Source organism: Lactuca virosa, chromosome 9 (assembly GCF_052849685.1).
Source record: "Lactuca virosa cultivar CGN04683 chromosome 9, Lactuca_virosa_CGN04683_v6, whole genome shotgun sequence".
In the NCBI taxonomy this organism is placed as follows: domain Eukaryota; kingdom Viridiplantae; phylum Streptophyta; class Magnoliopsida; order Asterales; family Asteraceae; genus Lactuca; species Lactuca virosa.
This window is the reverse complement of record NC_136434.1, coordinates 298286479-298298784: the sequence shown is the minus strand read 5'-3', so window position 1 is coordinate 298298784 and position 12306 is coordinate 298286479.

The following is a 12306-nucleotide window of genomic DNA, read 5'->3' as shown; positions in this document are numbered from 1 at the left end:
TTAACGCCCGTACAAAACCTACTTCTACCCACTACCATAACTCCGTCTCCAAGACGTTAACAGAAACACCAAGAATAGTTCACTAAAGTACGAAATTATACATGTGTATATAAATGGTAAGGATATTTACTAAAAGGTTCATCAATGAAATTGGCATGCATTTTATTTCATTGAATCTCACTACTTGGTATTACAAACAATTTACGACTGGTAACTCTAAGATTCTTTAGGTGTACCTCGAAGTTATGTGTAATTAAGAAATTATTGACCTAGAAATGGTGAGTCCGCCTTAGGACCTGTTCCTTGTTTGGTTGTGGACTTAGGGTAGACTCATTAGGATCAACAGTCTAATAAAATTTTAATTACACATAACTGGGGGCATGTCGAGTGAATCTTAGGAGTGGATCAGACATGGAACAAATCACAAGATTATAATCAAATTATTCCTACTAAATTCATAAGTCTATTTATAAAGACCTCTGGTATAGAGTTGTCGGCGTAGTCGTGTCGGCAATCTAGAATATAGTTAAATACATAATACAAACTATAATACCCAAATTATACAAAATTTTATGCATTAAAAATTAATAGACAAACACAATGAAACTGAAAAGGGTATCAAACTATCAAGAGAAAAACACATACAATGTAGATTAAAATCCACTAGTTATAACAAAATGGCTAAAAGAAAAGGTAAGGACTAAGGATTGTTAAGTCCTCTCTTCTTATAAATAGCTTTGAAGCAAGTTTGCCTAAGCTTCTTTGTTCCTTCTGTCAATTCCATATCTGGCAATTTCTCCATCATCTTCTTGTGCCCTTCTAACGTCTCTATCTCCTCCTTTAATCCCAACTCCTAGTTTTTTTTAAAGGTAGATGTAATATATTTTTTTCGTGTGAGTTCAAAAAAAAAATTACAATGAGTTAAGTTTATATAAATATAAATCAGGAAATCGTATTAAATCAATTGATTTGATGTGGCATATGCCTAGGGCCTATGTTTATGTTATAAAGAAACTAATAATTAAAATTTTAGAAAATACCAAAACTACTTTGGTTACCAAGTGCATGCATACATGCATGAGTAATGTATAGAAGGTTATTATCGTAGTTTACCTTGGCATTTTGAATGAGGGATTGAAGGCTCTTAAGTTTTCTATGAGGCCATCTGTTTATGTTTAGCTCTCTGCATCTTTTCTTCAACACTGTTAACCCTATCCCTAGTTCCTTTGCTGCCATGATTATCGGCATCTCAAAGTACTTCTCTATCTCTTCAAACTCCAATGGTCTCAATCTCTTTGCCATCTTCCGGCCACCGTGATCAGTGGTGGCGGCACTAGAACTACATGTAGCCTCACCACCAGATTTACAGTCTTCACTGAAACTAACCAATGGTAAATTACCATCCTCCCAACAATCCCATAAGCTTATGTCTTCAAGGGGAGCAAAATCGTGAAACTCATTTCTAGAAATGATGTTTTGATCTTTGTTAAGTACTGTGGAAACGTTCTGATCGAGCACTTCATGCAATTTTTCCGACAACTCGTAATCATGATGGTCGAGCATGTCACCACTGCAAAAATCCAAAAACTCAAGATAATAAAATCCAACACGATGAAAGACTCTTTTTGATCCCTACAAATCCAAACCATGTTTTGATCAATATCGACAAAATCACTTTTCTGTGCGAAAGATGGTGTAATGAGTGACGTTTATATATACCTGAAAAGATCTTGATGATCAAAGTACTGAAACCAATCGAGGTCATCTATGGGGTTTTGACGATCTGCAGGTGGATCCATTTGTGAGGGAGAAGTTAAAAGTCGCGGTAAGAATGTGATGATTTATATAAGTGAAGTGGGAGAAGTAATTAATAGAAAATTGTTGGGAATGCAACAAAACAAGTTAAGCACTTCTGAAAAATTGATAAATGATTTCGGTAACACTCGCGGAATATAAACTAGTGAAAATTACAAACGAAATTGAATATATATAGTCTATGATGTTATGGTTATTGTGTATCTAACAAATAAAGAGAAAATGAATATATATATTCTTTGATCCGTAACCTTCTTCTTCAATTCACACACATATACGTATCTGTTGCTGCAAATTATGACTTGTGTGCCTCATGCATTTAATGCATCACATGCCTACTGATCACGGTGGCCGGAAGATGGCAAAGAGATTGAGACCATTGGAGTTTGAAGAGATAGAGAAGTACTTTGAGATGCCGATAATCATGGCAGCAAAGGAACTAGGGATAGGGTTAACAGTGTTGAAGAAAAGATGCAGAGAGCTAAACATAAACAGATGGCCTCATAGAAAACTTAAGAGCCTTCAATCCCTCATTCAAAATGCCAAGGTAAACTACGATAATAACCTTCTATACATTACTCATGCATGTATGCATGCACTTGGTAACCAAAGTAGTTTTGGTATTTTCTAAAATTTTAATTATTAGTTTCTTTATAACATAAACATAGGCCCTAGGCATATGCCACATCAAATCAATTGATTTACTACGATTTCCTGATTTATATTTATATAAACTTAACTCATTGTAATTTTTTTTTGAACTCACACAAAAAAAATATATTACATCTACCTTTAAAAAAAACTAGGAGTTGTGATTAAAGGAGGAGATAGAGACGTTAGAAGGGCACAAGAAGATGATGGAGAAATTGCCAGATATGGAATTGACAGAAGGAACAAAGAAGCTTAGGCAAACTTGCTTCAAAGCTATTTATAAGAAGAGAGGACTTAACAATCCTTAGTCCTTACCTTTTCTTTTAGCCATTTTGTTATAACTAGTGGATTTTAATCTACATTGTATGTGTTTTTCTCTTGATAGTTTGATACCCTTTTCAGTTTCATTGTGTTTGTCTATTAATTTTTAATGCATAAAATTTTGTATAATTTGGGTATTATAGTTTGTATTATGTATTTAACTATATTCTAGATTGCCGACACGACTACGCCGACGACTCTATACCAGAGGTCTTTATGAATAGACTTATGAATTTAGTAGGAATAATTTGATTATAATCTTGTGATTTGTTCCATGTCTGATCCACTCCTAAGATTCACTCGACATGCCCCCAGTTATGTGTAATTAAAATTTTATTAGACTGTTGATCCTAATGAGTCTACCCTAAGTCCACAACCAAACAAGGAACAGGTCCTAAGGCGGACTCACCATTTCTAGGTCAATAATTTCTTAATTACACATAACTTCGAGGTACACCTAAAGAATCTTAGAGTTACCAGTCGTAAATTGTTTGTAATACCAAGTAGTGAGATTCAATGAAATAAAATGCATGCCAATTTCATTGATGAACCTTTTAGTAAATATCCTTACCATTTATATACACATGTATAATTTCGTACTTTAGTGAACTATTCTTGGTGTTTCTGTTAACGTCTTGGAGACGGAGTTATGGTAGTGGGTAGAAGTAGGTTTTGTATGGGCGTTAAGATTTACCCATCATGTTGTTCGTGCGAGAATAGGGGTAGAAGAGATAATTAATAGACGCCTAATCCTATAATTACTTATAGGGGTGATCCTTATTAGTTACGTCTATAATCACGTAGTACATACCAGTTATACATAATTTGAGATAGAATAGACCTTCGAATAAATGACTCTATTCTAAGTCCACAACCAAACAAGGAACAAGAAGTAGAGCAATAATCATAGATTCTGAGTCTATAATATCTTTAATTATGTATAACCTTGGCGTATGCACTCAGTTATCATAGGCCTACTAATAGAGGTCTTTAGTTTTCACATAAGTTGGTTATAGTATCACCAAATACTCCTATAATATTTTTAGGTGTTTAGATTCGATTCTTAAAGTATTCCCTGTAGGATGTAGTTAGGTTGTTAGATTTGTTGCCCATTATGACTATCCCCCAGTATTTGCAAGTCACTCCTCGGACAGATATAGTTGATCAGGCTATATCCTTCCCAGACTTGATTCACATATACCAAGGCATACAGCCTCTCCCTTTGCCCGTTTTTCTAGGTTCCACTATGTGAGAGCATGACCTTGGAGGCACCCTGTAGCATGACGGACCATCAGGTCCTCAGGACACTCGCTATGGATGAAAGTACTCTCCATTTCTTCAATCCATGTGAGGAGTGCGGTGGCACCCTCGATGCCTTTGAAGTAAGGCGGATTGCAGTTACGAAAGTGCTTGAATGAGCAACGAGGAGTGGTTACTGGAGCTTGTGGCTGAAGAGAATGAAGTTGGGTTGCAATTGTTGGGATGACGTTTGCTACCTCCTTGGCGATAAGGGGAGCTAGCCTTCGGTTGTTGCGAGCAGCGTATGGGGGTCGTAATGCCATCTACGAGAAACACGCATATGGACTTGTGAGTTATTTGTAAATTGATTATGGAAATAAAGTTTTTTTAGACATTGTTGGGTAAAATAATTGTAAAACACTTGTTGGGCCATGGTTAGGAGTGTTGGGCACCTTTTGGGCTTTCCATGGTTACTAAATGTGAAACATGTAGCACTTGCGTGGGCCCCCACAAAACTAAGTTTTCACATGTCTTTCCCACTTCTAGGCCCATTAGGGAACTTAATAGTCCAATGAGTTGGCCATTTTGGAGTGTATCCTTTTGGATACGTTTTATAAGGTCGGGTATTTTGATGGCTCAAAAGTAATGTGAATGACGCGCTTTGGCCTATAGGTTTGGGAACTCTCGCCTTTGGTCCCCAGGTAAGCAAACTGGTCCCTCAGTTGATTGGGATGTATACGAATGCTTGCCTAGTTAGGACTTTCGGGCTACCGACACCTCCCCCTTCCAGTTACTACGCGTCCATTACTATGATCCTACCCAACTAGAGTGGATGACTTTGAATTTCCTATGAGCTCTAAGGAATATATATGTATATACATTTTTTTTAAACCACTTGAATATGTGTGTGATTTTCAGAGAAAGAGGAAAATATTCACCAGTGTATGCACACATATAAGCGTCAGGAGTAATACATATGCACTTAAGGGAGCAATTAACACACAAAGGTATTCCTAGGATTTTCTAAGTGTGAATTGCATGCAGTTGTGTGTGCATTTTATAAACTAGCATACGAGAGGACCCTAGAGGCTATAGACTAGGTCAAGGCAATTAACCTAATTCCCTATAGTCAAGGGCTCTGATACCAATCTGTCACACCCCGATCCTTGTCGGAATCGATCAAGGCGTGATATATTGTTCAAAGTCTCATGACAACTATGTTAGATTAGATTCAATTAAGTACTAAGTATGCAAACAAGATCCACAACATACAAATACAAATCCAAATACGAACAACATTTATTACATCAAATTTAAATAGTCTTGTGGATTTCTAAGGCACAACCTATTTTTCATCAACTTCATTCTTCAAATCTGCATCATGGGTAAAAACAGGTCAACTACGAGAGTTGGTGAGTAATCTAATTTTAGTAGAGAAAATTTGTGAAGTTGAAACATTTATAATTTGAAATTTGTTTTCTTTTGAAGTCGGCAAACAATTGTATTTGAGATAACGGTTTATAAATCAAAAATTGATTAACAAATGATAACAACAACAATAAGTCCTCACCCTATATATACATATATATATATATATATATATATATATATATATATATATATATATATATATATATATATATAAATATATATAGGATGGAGCATCTAATCATCATACACACTCAACCACGTGCGATCAATCACCTTAGCGTCCCAAGGCGGGGTGGTCAACCCAATAGCGCTATTATTGTCCATAACGTACCTCAAGAATACGGGCATAGTCATGGAGATTAGACTAAAAATGGTAATGCACTACAAGTACATGTAGCGTAAACAAACAATAGTTATACAATTAATGACTCACGTATAAATGTCCCAACAATGTCTCAATTGTGATAAAACAATAAAATGAAGTTGGAACATATTAGAACCACATGATACACCCCAAAAGTATTGAAAATTATAAAATATGGGGTAGATTACTCACATTAGTCCCAAAACGAAATGCGTGTGTCGTACGATAGACGGTTCGGGTCAAAATGGCGTAGAACCTAATATAATTAATAGTTTTGGTTTAGGAACTGCTAAACGAGAATAGAGTATTAATACAAATTATAGTTTGTTATGTAAATGTATCATAAACTATACCTATTATAGTTTATCACAACAAGGGTAGTAGTAGTGTTCATAAACTATAATTGTCATAGTTTACCAAATGTTTGTGTATAACGGATGTAAACTTTGTTTATAAAAATTAATTATTTACCATACTTGTGAAGGTAAAAATCCATTTGTTTTCTGATGTATGTCTAATTACCAAGACAAAATGACATATAATGTAATAATATATGATTACATAATGATATACACCTTGCTCAACGAGTTACAAGGCGTAAATGAAATTGATGGTATTTTTTTAGTAATAACGTTTCTGTTACTGTTCTTAGAAAATTTATAGAAAAATCATCAAAGGTCTAAATCAAAAACCGCAAATTCTGAGAGTTTATAAAGTGTGTCTAGTTTGTTCATAAATTTTCTCATGATTTTTAGTGATCTCCAACTTGTGTGAAAATATTCATATTCACAGACTGGTCCGGTTTTGTTTCTGAAATGATAGACAGGTTTGTAAAAATCACCATAAATCGTAGAAAAATCATATGGTGATGTGCAAGTAGTCATTTTAAAGGTATGAACCTGAACTATATGCGTCTGAAACAGTTTTGAAAACTAAAATGTTTAAGTTGACCAAAACAGTCCGTGAATGGAGTTAAACGTTTCTGTTGAAGACTGTTAAATGAGTTTAGTTGTGTTTTTGGTGTTTTAACTTGTATTCCCCCCCCCCCCTTAAAACTTAAGAAAAACATGAAAATATAGGGGTATGAACTCACCTTATGTGTTATTAGAGGATGGATGTTGGAGAAGAGAAGTGTTCAACCCAAGAACACTTAGAAGATGCCTTGACGAATCGAGAACCTAACATGAAGGTGACGATGTTTGTGTAAGATTCTTATGATTTTGAGTAGAAGGATGTGTAATAATCATAAGAAGAATGAATTATACTTACCAAGAGTGGAAGAAAGCTTGATAATCAGCCTTGGAAGTCTTGGAATTGAGAGAGAATGGTGAGAGAATTTGGAGTGTGATCCTTGGAGGAAAATGAGAGAATGAAAGAAGTATGAAGAGAGGGGATGGGTTTTTATACTTAGACAAGGAGTATGGCTGGTCATGTAGTGGGTATGAGTTGGTCATGTAGTGGGTAAGAGCTGGTCATGTAGTGGGAAAGAGTTGGCCATGTAGTGGGTGTGAGTGGTGGCATGTGACATAAAGTAAAGTAAAGTCATCTTTCCACCTCAAGCACCTCCCCCACTAATTATTGGTATGAATGGCCCTAAAAACGTGGGGATTACTGAAATATAGAGTTCTAACTGTAAAAATAAAGTTTTTGGTGAAAATCCCGCGTTAAAATGATGAAAAACGGGCCTAAAACGAAGTCGTAGTCGAAAAACCGGAAAAATTATGACACGCAAAAATGCATGTCGTCTTCTTTTATGACAGGGGCTTCCTTGATACTCATTGCGTGTCATCAACACGCGCGTCGTAAGGTTACGACAGACAAATGTGTGTCGTCTTCCTTTATGACAGGGACTTCGGTCCTGAAGCTTCAGTTTTGGGTCCTTAAGCCTATTTTACCCGTTTTTACCCCGTTTCAAGTGGTTTTTGACCCAGTTAAGGGTCGGGATGGCCCGAATGATTACAAAAATTTAAAGGAACTTTTGAGAGAGATTTTGGAGAGATTCGGGAGAGATTTGGGAGAGATTTTAATAGAGAGAGGTTGAGTGAAAGAGATTGTGAGAGGTTTCGTTTGTGATCTTTTTGAGTGTCCGGCTTCGCAACGAAAGGTCCATAAACCCCGTTAAGCCATGATTTAGTGTCTTACACAATCCCGATGATTGTGCAATAGTGTTTTATCGCTTTGGTTCGTTGTTTAGCACTGTTAAGGCTAAGGAAAATCAAACACATGAATTTTTCAAATGATGTTTTCTCATTGAAATAGCGAATTGTATAATGTAAACCCTAACATACAAGGGTTAATGGAGTTGACCGGTTTGACTTGTTGACTTTGTTTAACTTTGACTTGACCGAAATTTGACGATTGTCACATACAAGTAGTTTTGAAAAAGTGTCAACAATTAAGTTGGTGAGTTCATAAGCTTTTGGATGTAGAGTTTGAAAACCTTTGTTTGTAATGGTAATGTATACTTCAAGAAAAATCCTTTATTTTCCTTATAAAATGTCATGTAGTCTTAAATCCCAAGACCGAGAGTATGTGTCTATTTTGTACTTATAACGTGTTTGAAATTGTAATGTAGATCCAAGAAAAATCCAATATTTTCCTTATAAAAGTCATGTAGTCTTAAATCCCAAGACCGAGAGTATGTGTGTATTTTGTACTTATAACGTGTTTGTAATTGTAATGTGTACCCAAGAAAATCCAATATTTTACTTATAAAAGTCATGTAGTCTTAAATCCCAAGACCGAGAGTATGTGTGTATTTTGTACTTATAACGTGTTTGTAGTTTTAGATAGATAAAACCCCTTTTAAAAGTAGAATTTTCCCGTAAACTTGAAATGTTGTTAACTCCCTATGTGAATCGTTATAACCATACTATAACTAGAATTAACCTGTTACAACGTTTTTCAGACGTCAAGATCCTATGACTTTTGTCACCCGTAGACCTGTAGGTCCTGCTGTAGCTAGCAGCGAGGTGTGGGGTGTCAATCCCAATATAGATCTATACACAATTATCACGCTCTCCCTACAAGAGACTCTGGTTATAACTTGCGGGAATTTTAACCCGTACTCTAAGAGTACAATTGAAGAATTGTCTCACAACTTACGTTAACTAGTTTACGTATAGTTTGAATATAAAACCTTTTTCCGTGGTGGAAGTGAAATCACCCTTTGTGTAATAAATTCGTGATGTGAAATCCATAAACTATTACTATTATAATTTATCATGTAGTATATGAAAAACCCGTTTGTATTGAGAGTAAAACCTTTTTCATGTAGTATGCTTGTATTATAAAATCCATAAACTATACTTATTATAGTTTATTTTACTTATTAGAAGTGTATGAAAATCCTTATCATGAATGACTAATTTTTGTTTATGATGTTCGACTAACAAGAAATACATTCAACATTTAGGAACTTATTGCTATATACTTTGCTCAACATGCTACAAAGTGTTATTAATATTGTAAGCTATGTAAGTAGTCTTTAACTTATCTGCACTGTTTTAGAAAAATCATACGAAGTCGAAAACTGAATTCGTAAACTTTGAGAGTTTAGAAAATGTGTCTAGTTTATCCATAATTTTTATTATGATTTTTAGAAGTGTCTAACTTATGTGAAATTGTTCATATTCACAGACTGGTCCAAATTCGTTTCTGAAATGATAGGCAGTTTTGTGAAAATCACCATAAATTGTAGAAAAATCGTATGGAGATGTGCAAGTAGTCATTAGAAAGTTATAAACCTGAACTACTTGCATATTAAACAGTTTTGAAAGATATAGTCTAAGATGGTAAAAATAGTCCGTGAATAGGACTCAACTTTTCTGATGAAAGCTGTTGTTTGAACTAGTTAAGTTTTTGGTGTATTAACTTGTATTCCCCCCCCCTAAAACTTGACGAAAACATGAAAATGTAGGGGTATGAACTCACCTTGAGTGATTTCCTTAGATGTATGCTGAAGAGAAAGGGTTTCCAAGTCAAGAACACTTGATAGGAGCTTGGAGAGTTGAAGATCTAAGAACAATTATGGTGACATTTGTTATGAGAGATTCATAATCTGAGTGAAGGAGTGAAGAATGTTCAATGTAGGATGAGAATACTTACTGAATGAGGGTGAAAAGCTCAAAGGCGGCCTTGGAGTCTCGAGTTCTTAGAGAGGGAAATGAGAGAGAAGTGTTTGTTTCTTGGTGAGAGAGTGAGTAAAGTGGAAGGAGAGATGGGGGTTTCCAACTTTTGATCAAGTTACCAGCTGGAGGAGAGGTGTGAGAGGACAAATAGTGGACTAGGTATGGATGAATAGTGACTGAGGGTTATCCTATGTGGGTATGGGGGGGACACTTCATGGCAAGTCAACACTCTAACACAATATCTCACCCAATAGATATTGTTCTTAAGTTGAGATTTCCCCCAAAATGTGATTAAAATATGAATATATATGGCCTTATATGTCAAAATATAAGTTTGGGTGAAAATCCCACGCGAAAATCATGAAAAACGAGCTTAAAACGCAAAAGTGGTCGAAAACCGGGAGAAGGAAGCGAACCTGCGAGGGTTCCGGAGTCAAAATCACCATTCTGGAGTGAAAGGTGGATGTTTCGAAGTCACTTCTACTATTCCGGAGAGGGTCAGCAGCTTCCGAAGTGGATTCATGGCTTCCGAGGTGCGAGGCTTGTCCGGGGCGAAGTCCTCCTGCCGTGCGAGATGGTCCGAAGCAAGGCATTCCGGAGCCACTTTCCGGAGTGAAGGAGTTTCGAAGCTGAGGGAGATGCGAAATTGTCCGGTTCTCAAGAGGGTTCCGGACCAAGAGAGTTCCTTTGGGTTTTCTCCTTTGGTTTTGGGCTGTTTTCGACTGAGGAAGGTTCATAGAGAGATTTGGGAGAGATTTCACATACTTGGAGAGATTTGGGAGAGATTTCACATACTTGGAGAGATTTGGGAGAGATTTCACATACTTGGAGAGATTTGGGAGAGATTTCACATACTTCGAGAGATTTGGGAGAGATTTCACATACTTGGAGAGATTTGGGAGAGATTTCACATACTTGGAGAGATTTAGGAGAGAGATAGATACAATGGGAGAGATTAAGAGAGACTTTGTCGGGAGCCTTTATTAATGTTTTTCTTCGTAGTTCAAAGACCGTAGGCTTAGTTACATCCCATTTTGAGTGTTATACACCCCCGAAGGGCACGTGATAGTGTTTTATAGAGTTGTTACTTCCCTCCTTCTGATTAGGGTTTAGAATTTTGAACATTTGAAACATTCAAGTGTTACTTTGCATTTAAGATTTAGAGTCATACATTAGTAACCATAAAGAAATCCCTAATCATATTAGTACTAGTTAAGTTGACCAGTTTGACTTGTTGACTTTCTTTGAATTTGACCTGACCAGAAAGTGACGGTTGTCACAGTTACAGCCCAAACTCCAAAAAGACCCAAGGCTCAAAAGGCCCAAAAAACGATTTCAAGCGTACGCCCCGCATACCAGATTCGTACACCCCACGTTCCGCCTGCTATTGCATGATGTACAACTCGCCACAACCTAATAACGGGGAATTCATGCATTACGCTAAGCGTACGCACACGTACGCCCAATGTACTCATCAGAGGGCCAAAACTCGCATTAAGCACTTAATGCTTAAGACCAAAATGTCCAAACTCAAATCTAACCTCTAAATAATATCTTAATCCATAAAGTTGCCAACTTTACTCATTTGCATGTCTTAATGGGACCCAAAACCCATTTTTATTCATCTAAGCCCATGATATGAACACCAACTCTAGCATGGTTCATCAAAACCCATCAAGATGACATTTTTATGCACCAACAACCTCAAGAATGCTAAGATATAACATTATAAGCTCCTGGAGTAGCTCATACTCACACGGATGACTCTAGTGACCATATGAAACCCAAAACAAGCCCTAGACTAGATCTAACACATAGATTCATCAAGATAGAAGCTTTATACCTCCTGGAAGTTGATGAAGATGATTAGGTCTTGGATCCACAAGCTTCAAGCCAAGAAATGCTTCTTGCAAGATCTCCTTCTTCTCCAAAGTACACCAAAAATCACACAAAGGCTTTAAATTCACACAAGATAGGATAGGGTTTCGAACTTAGGGTTAAATGGGATGGAGGCTAGAGATAAGAGGATTTGAGAATGAGTTAAGGCCTTTAAATAGGGTCCAAGACCCTAAATTAGGGTTTGCGCCTGACTGGAGTATACTCAGCGTACTCGAGGTACGCCCAACGTACTCCAAAGAAACCCGCGATCAACCCAACCTGGTACGTCGGGCGTACTCCCTGTACGCCCATCGTACTATGCTTAGTCTAAATTCTTCCCAACTTCCAAAGGCCATAACTTCTTTGTTCTAGCTCTGAATTCGACGATCCTTATATCCACGGAAACGTAATGAGAAGCTCTATAATCCTAACAACTATCCTTTGCCTTAAAACCTTCCGAAAATAAATCCTAAATTC